Source organism: Grampus griseus (assembly GCF_964374135.1).
Source record: "Grampus griseus genome assembly, chromosome: 3".
Classification (NCBI taxonomy): domain Eukaryota; kingdom Metazoa; phylum Chordata; class Mammalia; order Artiodactyla; family Delphinidae; genus Grampus; species Grampus griseus.
The window spans coordinates 135,998,910-136,011,665 of record NC_139019.1 but is presented as its reverse complement, the minus strand read 5'-3'; positions in this window follow the sequence as shown (position 1 = coordinate 136,011,665).

Genomic DNA, 12,756 nt, shown 5'->3' with positions numbered 1-12,756 from the left:
CAGAGAGAGAGAGAGCGACCAGGGCCAGACATATGAGTTTGATTCCAGGCTCCAACAACTGCCAGCTGCGTCACAAACTTTGGAAGCCTCGTTTCCTCATCTGTAATATAAGGATTCATTTGATTGTTGTAAAGATAAATGGGAGAACACATGTTAAAAGAGTTTTACTGGGGCTTCCCTGGTGGCGCAGTGGTTAAGAATCCACCTGCCAATGCAGGGGACATGGGTTCGAGCCCTGGTCCGGGAAGATCCCACATGCCGCGGAGCAACTAAGCCCATGAGCCACAACTACTGAGCCTGTGCTCTAGAGCCCACGGGCCACAAGTACTGAAGCCCATGCGCCTAGAGCCCGTGCTCCACAACAAGAGAAGCCACTGTAATGAGAAGCCCACACACCGCAACAAAGAGTAGCCCCTGCTCGCCACAGCTAGAGAAAGCCCGCGCGCAGCAACAAAGACCCAATACAGCCAAAAATAAAATAAATTAAAAAATAATAATAAACAAATGAAAGAGTTTTACCTCAGTACTAAGGGGAAATTAACCTTAGCCCTGCCTAACAAACCTTAAAAGCAAGACTCAAGTGAATCAGACTGTTTCCAAATAACTTAACTACATCCCAGAACAAAGTTTAAGAACATTTCTAGAATTGTAAAAATACCCAGCATAAAAAAAAGGTAAAATTCACATCTGACACCTAATTAAAAATTGTCAAAGCAGTAGGAAAACATGAACCGTAATGAGGGGAAAAAACAAACATATTGAAACCAACACAGAGTTGACATAGATGTCAGAGTGAACAGACAAAAACATTAAAACAGATTATAACTGCATTCCATATGTTCAAAACATTAATAAGAGACATGGAAGATATAAAAAGAAAAGACGGTAATCAAACTCCTGGAAGTGAAAACTTCAGGTGTCTGAAGTTAAATGATACCGTCACATTTGCTGAATGGGAAACCTCATCCTGGCTGCCGCCTAGAGAATGGCTTTGGGGAAATAATATTAAAGTAGAAATACGAAGCTATTAGAACATCCCAGGTGAGAAATGATGGCTGTCTGAATAGGGATGACAAGCACTGGAAGAATCAGGAGTTTGTGAACATTTAGGAGGTGGAATTGGCAGGATAAGGTGACTGCTCAGGCGTGTGAGGCGAGGGAGCTGAAGGTGACGAGGTGAGACGTAAGACGAAGGGAAGCGGGCAGCTCCTCCACTTGAGGTGAGGTCAGAGAGCATCAACCATGCCTTAGATGGAATCAGCAATGGGCAAAGGAAATGCAGTTCAGGAGGCAACTGCCATGAAACCAGGCAATGCCTCCTGCAGGGGCCACACCAGGGGCAGGAGTGGTGCACTCAAGAACTGAAGACGGGTGCAGCCGGCTTCAGGGGAGAAGGAGTGCAGAACAGGGGACACTGGAGGGTCAGGCAGGGCCCAGATCAGGCAGAGCCTCCAGGACCAGGGAGACAAGTTCAGATGTTACCTGAGGCACGATGGGAATCTACTTAGATTACAATCTAAGCAGGGGATTCACTAAGCCCGTGTGCCACAACTACTGAGCCTGCACTCTAGAGCCCGCGTGCCACAACTACTGAAGCCTGCACGCCTAGAGCCCGTGCTCCACAACAAGAGAGGCCACCACAATGAGAAGCCTGCACACCGCAATGAAGAGTAGCCCCCGCTTGCCGCAACTAGAGAAACTCCGCGCACCGCAACGAAGAGTAGCCCCTGCTCACCACAACCAGAGAAAAGCCCACGTGCAGCAATGAAGACCCAACGCAGCGATAAATAAATAAATAATTTAGGGGAAAAAAACACCAATTACCACATCCCACCCCTAGCCTCCTTTGAGGCTGTTTCAGAATCCCCTGCACGATCCCCAACCCAAGTCACAAACCAGGTATTCAGACATCCTTAAGTATCCAGATACCTTAGGAGCAGGTATCAAGGTAAGGCTAAAACCTGATGCCCACAACTCCACAATGAGGTCTGTGGGGAATCAGTAAGAGGAAGACAATCTCTCCAGACTCCAGGCTCTCAAGGTTCCAGAGGGAAGGGCATTTTCTCTTTCTTTAAATGGTATAATCCTATTGATATACAAATATTCATAAATTTAAACTATGCTAATCTCTCGTATTCATACACACACAGGATAATCCTAATAAGAGATGAACACATAGCTTTACAGATAATTTTTATACCCCCAAATAAACCTAACTGTAACAGTAACTAAAACTCACAGAGGCTTACTCCTTGACGAGCCTGTTTTGGGTGTTCATGCATTAGCTCATACAATCCTCCTGACAACCTGCCCAAGGTCACAGAATAAGCTGCTGAGCCAGGATCTGATTTTTGAGGCTATACTCCTCACCACTATGCTTTCCTGTCTCATGTAAGCATATATGTATTTAAATAAAAGTGATCCTAAAGACTGTTCTACGGGGCTTCCGCGGTGGCACAGTGGGTGAGAGTCCGCCTGCCGATGCAGGGGACATGGGTTCGTGCCCTGGTCCGGGAGGATCCCACATGCCGCGGAGCGGCTGGGCCCGTGAGCCATGGCCGTAAAGCCTGCGCGTCTGGAGCCTGTGCCCTGCAAGGGGAGAGGCCACAAGAGTGAGAGGCCCGCGGACAGCAAAAAAAAAAAAAAAAAAAAAAAAAAAAGACTGTTCTACAACCCACATTGTACACCAAAAAACTTCCATGGTTATCTTTCCATGTCTACATATGTAGATCTTTGTCCTTTTTAATGAGCACATTTTACTCCATGTTTAACTGTATCATGTTTTCCCATTATAAACTATGCAGCAACAAACAGATCTGTAAACACACCTGGGGACACTTGTATGAGGGGTTTCCCCATGTACTGTTGATCTTTCCTGTGTCTTCTCCCCATCGTTTGTCATCCTGCCAATTCCACTGCCTGGATCCTTCCTGAAGCCTTAGTCTTTTCTCCACTGTCATCTATTCAAGGTCATTTCATCATCATCATCTTAATCTGCAACAGACTCCAAATTGGTCTCCCTGCCTCCAGAGAGAGGTTCTAAAACACAAACCTGACCTTGTTACTTCCCTCCTTAAAACCTTTCTGGCAGAGGACTATGTCCCAGATGAAGGAACAAGATAAAACCCCAGAAGAACTAAGTGAAGAGGAGATAGGCAATCTACCTGAAAAAGAATTCAGAGTAATGACAGTAAAAATGATACAAGATCTTGGAAAAAGAATGGAGGTACAGATCAAGAAGATACAAGAAATGTTTAACAAAGACCTAGAAGAACTAAAAAACAAACAGAGATGAACAACACAATAACTGAAGTGAAAAATACACTAGAAGGAATCAATAGTAGAATAACTGAGGAAGAAGAATGGATAAGAGAGCTGGAAGACACAACAGTGAACATCACTGCCACAGAACAGAATAAAGAAAAAAGAATGAAGAGAAATGAGGATGGCCTCAGAGACCTCTGGGAGAACATTAAATGCACCGACATTCGCATTACAGGGGTCCCAGAAGGAGAAGAGAAAGAACCTGAGAAAATATTTGAAAAGCTAGTAGTTGAAAAATTCCCCAACATGGGAAAGGAAACAGTCACCCAAGTCCAGGAAGCAAAGAGAGTCCCAGGCAGGATAAACCCAAGGAGGAACATGCCAAGACACAGAGTAATCAAATTGACAATAATTAAAGACAAAGAAAAAATATTAAAAGCAACAAATAACATATAAGGGAATTCCCATAAGGTTATCAGCTGATTTCTCAGCAGAAACCCTGCAGGCCAGGAGGGAGTGACAAAACTGAAGAAAGAGAAGAATCTACAACCAAGAATACTCTACCCAGCAAGGCTCTCATTCCGATTCGACAGAGAAATCAAAAGCTTTACAGACAAGCAGAAGCTAGAGAATTCAGCACCACCAGACCACCTTTGCAACAAATGCTAAAGGAACTTCTCTAGGTGGAAAAGAAAAGGTCGCAACTAAAAACAAAATTACAAATGGAAAAAACCACTGGTAAAGGCAAATATACAGTAAAGGCAGGAAATCATCTGCACACAAATATGGTATCAAAACGAGCAATTGTGAGAAGAGCAGAGTACACATGCAGGATATTGGAAATGCATTTGAAATTAAAAGACCAGCAACTTAAAACAATCTTGTTAATATACAGACTGCTATAACAAAACCTCGTGGTAACTGCAAACCAAAAATCTACAGTAGATACAAACACAAAAAAGAAAAAGGAATCCAAACACAACACTAAATTTAGTCATCAAATCACAAGAGAACAAAAGAGGAGGGATGAAAAAGACCTACAAAAACAAATCCAAAACAATAATGAAATGGCAATTAAGTACATATAGATAACTATCTTTATAAACATAAACAGATTAAATGCTCCAACCAAAAGACGCAGACTGGTTGAATGGATACAAAAATAAGACCCGTATATATGCTGTCTACAAGAGACCCACTTCAGATCTGGGGAGACATACAGACTGAAAGTGAGGGGATGGAAAAAGTTATTCCATGCAAATGGAACTCAAAAGAAAGCTGGAGTAGCAATATTCATATCAGACAAAATAGACTTTAAAATAAAGACTGTTATGAGACAAAGAAGGACACTTCATAAGGATCAAGGGATCAATACAAGAAGATGATATAACAATTGTAAATATATATGCACCCAACATAGGAGCACCTCAATATATAAGGCAAATACTAACAGCCATAAAAGGAGAAATTGACAGTAACACATAATAGTGTAGGACTTTTAACACCCCACTTACACCAATGGACATATCATCCAGAAAGAAAATCAATAAGGAAACACAGGCCTTAAATGACACATTAGACCAAATGGATTTAATTGATATTTACAGAACATTCCATTCAAAAGCAGCAGAATACACTTTCTTCTCAAGTGCACATGGAACATTCTCCAGGACTGATCACATGCTGGACCACACAGTGCGCCTTGGTAAATTTAATAAAATTTAAATAACATCAAGCATCTTTTCTGACCACAATGCTACAAGATTTGAAACAACTACAAGAAAAAAAAAAACTATAAAAAACATAAGCACGTGGAGGCTAAACAATATGCTACTAAGCAACCAATGGATCACTGAAGAAATCAAACAGGAAATCAAAAAATGCCTAGAGACAAATGAAAATGAACGCACAACAATCCAAAACTTATGGGACACAGCAAAAGCATTTCTAAGAGGGAAGTTTATAGCAATACAAGCTTGCCTCAGGAAATAAGAAAAATCTCAAATAAACAACCTAACCTTACACCTAAAGCAACTAGAGAAGGAAGAACAAACAAAACCCAAAGTTAGGAGAAGTAAAGAAATCATAAAGATCAGAGCAGAAATGAAATAGAGATGAAGAAAACAATACAAAAGATCAATGAGACTAAAAGATGGTTTTTCGAAAAGATAAATGAAATTGATAAACTTTTAGCCAGACTCATCTAGAAAAAGAGGGAGGCGGCTCAAAGCAATAAAATTAGAAATGAAAAAGGAGAAGTTACAACAGACACCACAGAAATACAAAGCAACTATATGCCAATAAAATGGACAACCTAGAGGAAATGGACAAATTCCTTGAAAAGTACAATCTCCCAGGACCCAACCAGGAGGAAACAGAAAATATGAACAGACCAATCACAAGTAATGAAATTGAGACTGTGATTTAAAAACTCCCAACAAACAAAAATCCAGGACCAGACGGTTTCACAGGCAAATTCTATCAAACATTTAGAGTTAACACCTATCCTTCTGAAACTCTTCCAAAAATGGCAGAGGAAGGAACATTACCAAACTCATTCTGTGAGGCCATCATCACCCTGATACGAAAACCAAACAAAGATACCACAAAAAAATAAAATCATCACAGACACAAAATACTAAGAACAGAATCCAAAAATATATTAAAAGGATCATATACCATGATCAAGTGAGATTTATGCCAGGGATGCAAGGATTTTTCAATATCTGCAAATCAATCAGTGTGATGCACCACATCAACAAACTGAAGGATAAAAACCATACGATCATCTCAATAGATGCAGAAAAAGCTTTTGACAAAATTCAACATCGATTTATGATAAAAACTCTGCAGAAAGTGGGCAGAGAGGGAACCTACGTCAACATAATAAAGGCAATATATGACAAACCTACAGCTAACATCATACTCAACAGTAAAAAGCCAAAAGAATTTCCTCTAAGATCAGGAACAAGACAAGGATGTCCACTCTCACCACTTTCACTCAACATAGTTTTGGAAGTCCTACCCACAGCAATCAGAGAAGGAAAAGAAACAAAAGGAATACAAATTGTAAAAGAAGAAGTAAAACTGTCACTGTTTGCAGATGACATGATACTATACGTAGAGAATCCTAAAGATGCCACCAGAAAACTACTAGAGCTAATCAATGAATTTGGTAAAGTTGCAGGATACAAAATTAATGCACAGAAATCTCTTGCATTTCTATACACTGATGAAAAATCTGAAAGAGAAATGAAGGAAACACTCCTATTCACCATTGCAACAAAAAGGATAAAATACCTAGGAATAAACCTACCTAGGGAGACAAAAGACCTGTATGCAGAAAACTTTAACACACTGATGAAAGAAATTAAAGATGATACAAACAGATGGAGAGATATACCATGTTCTTGGATTGGAGGAATCAACACTGTGAAAATGACTATACTACCCAAAGCAATCTACAGATTCAATGCAATCCCTAACAAATTACCAATGGCATTTTTTACAGAACTAGAACAAAAAATCTTAAAATTTGAATGGAGACACAAAAGACCCGGAATAGCCAAAGCAGTCTTGAAGGAAAAAAAATGGAGCTGGAGGAATCAGAGTCCCTGACTTCAGACAATACTACAAAGATAAAGTAATCAAGACAGCATGGTACTGGCTCAAAAATAGAAATATAGATCAATGGAACAGGATAGAAAGCCCAGAAATAAACCCACACATCTATGGTCAATTAATCTAAGACAAAGCAGGCAAGACTATACAATGGAGAAAAGACAATTTCTTCAATAAATGGTGCTGGGAAAACAGGACAGCTACCTTTAAAAAAATGAAATTAGAACATTCTTTAACACCATACATAAAAATAAACTCAGAGTGGATTAAAGACCTAAATGTAAGACCAGATACTATGAAACTCTTAGAGGAAAACATAGGCAGAACACTCTTTGACATAAATCTCAGCAATATCTTTTTCAATCCATCTCCTAGAGTAATGGAAATAAAAACAAAAATAAACAAATGGGACTCAAAAGCTTTTGCACAGCAAAGGAAACCATAAACAAAACAAAAAGACAATCCACAGAATGGGAGAAAATATTTGCAAACAATGCAACGAACAAGGGATTAATCTCCAAAATTTACTAAGAGCTCGTGCAGCTCGCTATCAAAAACAAAATAGTAATCCAATCAAAAAATGGGCCTAAGATCTAAATAGACATTTCTCCAAAAAAGACACACAGATGGCCAAAAAGCACATGAAAAGAAGCTAAACATCACTAATTATTAAAGAAATGCAAATCAAAACTACAGTGAGGTATTGCCTCACACCAGTCAGAATGGCCATCATCAAAAAAAATCTATTAACAATAAATGCGGGAGAGGGTGTGGAGAAAAGGGTGCCCTCCTACACTGTTGGTAGGACTGTATATTGGTACAGCCACTATGAAGAACAGTATGGAGGTTCCTCAAGAAACTAAAAATAGAGCTACCATGTGATCCAGCAATCCCACTCCTGGGCATATATCCAGAGAAAAACATGGTCCAAAAGGATACATGCACCTCAATGTTCACTGCAGCACTGTTTACAATAGCCAAAACATGCTAGCAACCTAAACGTCCATCAATAGATGAATGAATAAAGAAGATGTGGTCCATATAAACAATGGAGTATTACTCAGTCATTAAAAAGAATGAAATAGGGACTTCCCTGGTGGCACAGTGGTTAAGACTGTGCGCTCCCAATTCAGGGGGGCAGGGTTCAATCCTTGGTCAGGGAACTAGATCCCACTTCCATGCCACAACTAAGAAGCCTCTCATGCCACAACTAAGGAGCCTGCCTGCCGCAACTAAGGAGCCCACCTGCCACAACTAAGACCCAGTGCAACCAAATTAATTAAATTTTTTTTAAAAAAAGAACGAAATAGGGCTTCCCTGGTGGTGCAGTGGTGGAGAGTCTGCCTGCCAATGCAGGGGACACGGGTTCGTGCCCCGGTCCGGGAAGATCCCACATGCCGTGGAGTGGCTGGGCCCGTGAGCCATGGCCGCTGAGCCTGCGCGTCCGGAGGCTGTGCTCTGCAACGGGAGAGGCCACAGCAGTGAGAGGCCCGCGTACCGTGGAAAAAAAAAAAAAACGAAATAATGCCATTTGCAGCAATATGGATGGACCTGGAGATCCATACTAAGTGAAGTAAGTCACACAGGGAAAGACAAATATCACATGATTTCGCTTATATGCGAAATCTAAAAAAATGATACAAATGAACATATTTACAAAACAGAAACAGACTCAGTTTTAGAGAACAAACTTATGGTTACAGGTCGGTGGGGGATAGATTGGGAGTTTGGGATTGACATGCACACACTATATTTAAAATAGATAACCAAGAAGGACCTAATGTATAGCACAGGAAACTCTGCTCAATACTCTGTAATAACCTACATGGGAAAAGAATTTGAAAAAGAATAGATACATGTATAACTGAATCCCTTTGCTGTGTACCTGAAAGTAGCCCAACATTGTTAATCAACTACACTGCAATATAAAACAAAATTTTTTTTTTAATTTATGGTGCACCTTGGAAACAGTATATATGATTTCTATAAGAGCATAAAGAGCTTGTAAGGACTTGAGATGGTATATGCAAAAGAGCATTTCTCAATATGGGTCCCTGGAACAGTGCAGAATTTTTTCTCTATTTCAAGGGGAAAATATTAGTGAAATTTGTATTTGCAGATATAAGAAAAAAATTAAACACATCAATAGCACAGAAGGATGATATTCAAAGTGTGTATACTGATACAGAAGCAGCATTTACCAACTAACTACCACATGTATGCTCTTTTCAATAAGTGTTTTTTGCTATATATCTTGTCATAATTTCAAATTTTTCTGTAATGATATTTAATATTTCTAAGTTTGTATACAATTTAAGATACATGTATAACTATTGCTGAAAATAAGTGTGTACATTTTAGTTTGCTTTATTATGCAGGAAAATACTATTAAATAAATGATAAATGAAAAACAAAATGAAACCTTTCCATGGCACCAAACACCCCCAGGACAAACTCTAAACCCCTTGCACAGTTCAAAAAGCCATATGGCCCCTGCTTCACTGTCCAGACTCCCTTGTTGCCAAACACACTCCTTGCTCAAACCTAAAGCAGGAGAAAAACAGAAAGGCAGTTTTCACTTAACAAGCTATGTTATCTCGCTTCCTGCCATCTGCAAAAGCTGTTCTCTCTGCCCAGAATGCTTCTCTTCCATCAAGTCTCCATCCATATGTCCCTCCCCAGGAAGCCTTCCCTGTCCTTCCCTAGACTGGGCTGGGGAGTGTTCCCCAATTCCTGGTCCTCCCCACCCCCACGTGCATCTTCCTGTATCACAATGGCATTTGATACCTCTCTTCCCACTGGATGCCAGGCACCTGAGGGCAGAGGCAATGTTGTTACTTAACCATGGTAGGCGTAGGCTTGGTCCCTAGCACACGGGGCCTCAATAAATGGTAAATGATTAAACTACTGGAAAGAACAAAGTCAACGTAGGACATTTCTGCCATAGTATTGACCCTTTTGGAACTTGGTATAGGGACTAACCTTCCTATATAGGTTAGTTCAGAATTAGTCTAATAGAGAATATTAGCATTAATATATTTAAAAGGCTTTGTGTCCCTGTTGAAGGTTAATTGGAATTTGAAACCTGAAAAATGCCAATGCAAGAATAAGTTAGGTGTGGGACTTCCCTGGTGGGGCAGTGGTTAAGAATCCGCCTGCCAGGGCTTCCCTGGTGGCGCAGTGGTTGGGAGTCTGTCTGCCGATGCAGGGGACACAGGTTCGTGCCCCGGTCCGGGAGGATCCCACATGCCGCGGAGCGGCTGGGCCCGTGAGCCATGGCCGCTGAGCCTGCGCGTCCGGAGCCTGTGCTCCGCAACGGGAGAGGCCACAGCAGTGAGAGGCCCGCGTACCGCAAAAAAAACACAAAAAAAACCAAACAAACAAAAAAAGAATCCGCCTGCTAACACAGGGGACACGGGTTCGAGCCCACATGCCGTGGAGCAACTAAGCCCCTGAGCCACAACTAATGAGCCTGCATGTCACAACTACTGAAGCCCACATGCCTAGAGCCCGTGCTCCACAACAAGAGAAGCCACCACAATGAGAATCCTGTGCACCGCAACAAAGAGTAGCCCCCACTCGCCTCAACTAGAGAAAGACCGCGCGCAGCAAAAAAGATCCAACACAGACAAAATTAAATAAATAATTTTTTTTTTTTTTAAAAAAGAAGTTAGGTGTGGATGAACCTTACGTAGGTAAGAGCACGTTTCAGTCCAGTGCAGGGGAACTGTGATTGAAAGAAACTTTAATCCTACGGTATTACTGCTTGGACAGATTAGATTTCCAAACAGGGCTTCTCATAAGCTTTCTCAAGTAATGAAGCCAAACACATGCTACTTAATAAACTGTTTACAAACAGCAACAATACCCACAAAAAGAATTATCTATATTAATGGAAAAGCATCTGTTTAAAATTCTCAGAGTCAACAAATATTAAGCACTTTGCGTCTGACTAACAGCAGTGAAGAGAAGATCACTTGTGCCCAGGTCTGACCAAGGACAGTAACTAACTGGTAAAGGACTGACCAGTTGCCTTGCTCCCAGCCCTTTGTTCCCTCCACCACAACAAACCACTTTCCAAAGTTTCTAAATATATTGTAGGGTATGAAAGTCGCTCAAAACTAGGCTTTGCTTTTCAAAGTGGCCCTATTATACCTGAGGATAGAAGGTCTAATCCTCTCCTTTAAAGTCAAGTGCCGAGTTGTCTTACTTTATTCTCTTTTAGAAGTCTTTCTACTAGTTTCAGAAATCCAGGCTGGTTCAGCTATGTTTACAGGGTCAAAGTTTGAAAGTCAGGGGACTTCCCTGGCAGTCCAATAGTTAAGACTCTGCACTTCCACTGCAGGGGCATGGGTTCAATCCAGGGTCAGGGAACTAAGATCCTGCATGCCGAGCAGCACAGCCAAAAAATTTTTTTCATTTTTCTTAAGTAAATAAAACTAAAAAAAGAATTTTTAAACTCAGGATCAGAGTCTATATGTGTTCCTAGTGTTTCATGCCTAATATCTTGCAGATTCCTCTAATAACGATGGAAAAGAAAAGGCTCACATTCTAACTTGACTATAGATGCAACAGATGTTTCAGGAGAAAGCCTTCCTATATAAGTTAGTACTTAGCAAGGATCAAATTCAATTGGCTGCCTGGCCCAGGCAAGTTAAGTGAGTTAAATAGGCTGAGTCACAGAAGAGAGAAAGAGGAATACTTCAGTTCTCCCCTCAAACCATCTCACACAGGGTTCAGAGGACAGAAAACCCACACTTCACGTAAAAGGCAGCCACTCCACCAAGTGTTGGAAACAAGGGCCTACTATAAACAGGTCTGCTTTTCCAAGAGAAGCTCTAAAACCAAAGATATGTGAAACTCTTAATTTAAAATGATGGCAACAATTCATTTTTTTTAAACATCATCCAGCCCCTCTGCCCAAAAGAAAAAAGGGAAAATCCATGAGCAATCTGATATTTTGATTCCAATCTCAGTTATGGAATCAAAATACCAGTTCTATCATTTTCTAGCTCTTCGTGTCTTTGATGTATCAGTCAACTTCTGAGCTTCACTGTCCTCATCTGAAAACCAGGGTCATGAACATGAAACACAATAATGCTTATTAAAGACTTAAAAACAATTCCCGGGCTTCCCTGGTGGCGCAGTGGTTGAGAGTCCGCCTGCAGATGTAGGGCACGCGGGTTCGTGCCCTGGTCCGGGAAGATCCCACATGCCGCGGAGCGGCTGGGCCTGCACATGCGGAGTCTGTGCTCCACAACGGGAGAGGCCACAGCAGTGCGAGGCCCGCGTATCGGGGGGGAAAAAAAAAAAAAGAATCCCAAATGTGTATTTGGCTTCCCTGGTGGCGCAGTGGTTGAGAGTCCGCCTGCCGATGCAGGGGACACGGGTTCGTGCCCCGGTCCGGGAGGATCCCACATGCCGCGGAGCGGCTAGGCCCGTGAGCCATGGCCACTGGGCCTGCGTGTCCGGAGCCTGTGCTCCGCAACGGGAGAGGCCACAACAGTGAAAGGCCCGCGTACCGCAAAAAAGAAAAAAAACAAACAAAAAAAAAACAAACAAAAAAAAACAATTCCCAACACAGAGCTAGCAAATAAATAGAGTTTCCTATAGGTAGAAAGTGGATCTTACTATCAGTAAATTATCTGCTGTGGTCTTCAAAGAACCCAATTGAAGAGCTCAAGGAGGCAGAATTCTCAGATTTAGAGCCTTTCAAATTCTGATCACTGAATACAGAGTATTGAAGGCATTAGAAACTAAACAGAACCAGCAATAAAGAATGCCTAGCAACAGACACAATGAGCTGGAAGTAGCTCTTCCTATTAAGAGATCTATTAACTGTCACTAGTTAATGGCCACAAAAAGGTAGGA